Here is a 223-nt window from a genome sequence, read left to right on the forward strand (position 1 = left end):
CCCGGGGGCCTTCCCACCCACAGCCCAAGTTTTTCGCGGAGAAAACCCGCGTGGAAGCGCCGCGGACACAGCGGGGGAAGCGCACCCAGGCGGAGGCCGCCGCCGCCCGGGGGCCCCACAGCCCAAGTTTTTCGCGGAAAACCCGCAGGTGGAAGCGCCGCGGACCGCGGACGGGAAGCGCACCCAGGCGGAGGCCGCCGCCGCCCGGGGTCTCGCCTCCAGC

This window comes from Aptenodytes forsteri, unplaced genomic scaffold, assembly GCF_000699145.1.
Source record: "Aptenodytes forsteri isolate BGI_AS27 unplaced genomic scaffold, ASM69914v1 Scaffold245, whole genome shotgun sequence".
In the NCBI taxonomy this organism is placed as follows: Eukaryota; Metazoa; Chordata; class Aves; order Sphenisciformes; family Spheniscidae; genus Aptenodytes; species Aptenodytes forsteri.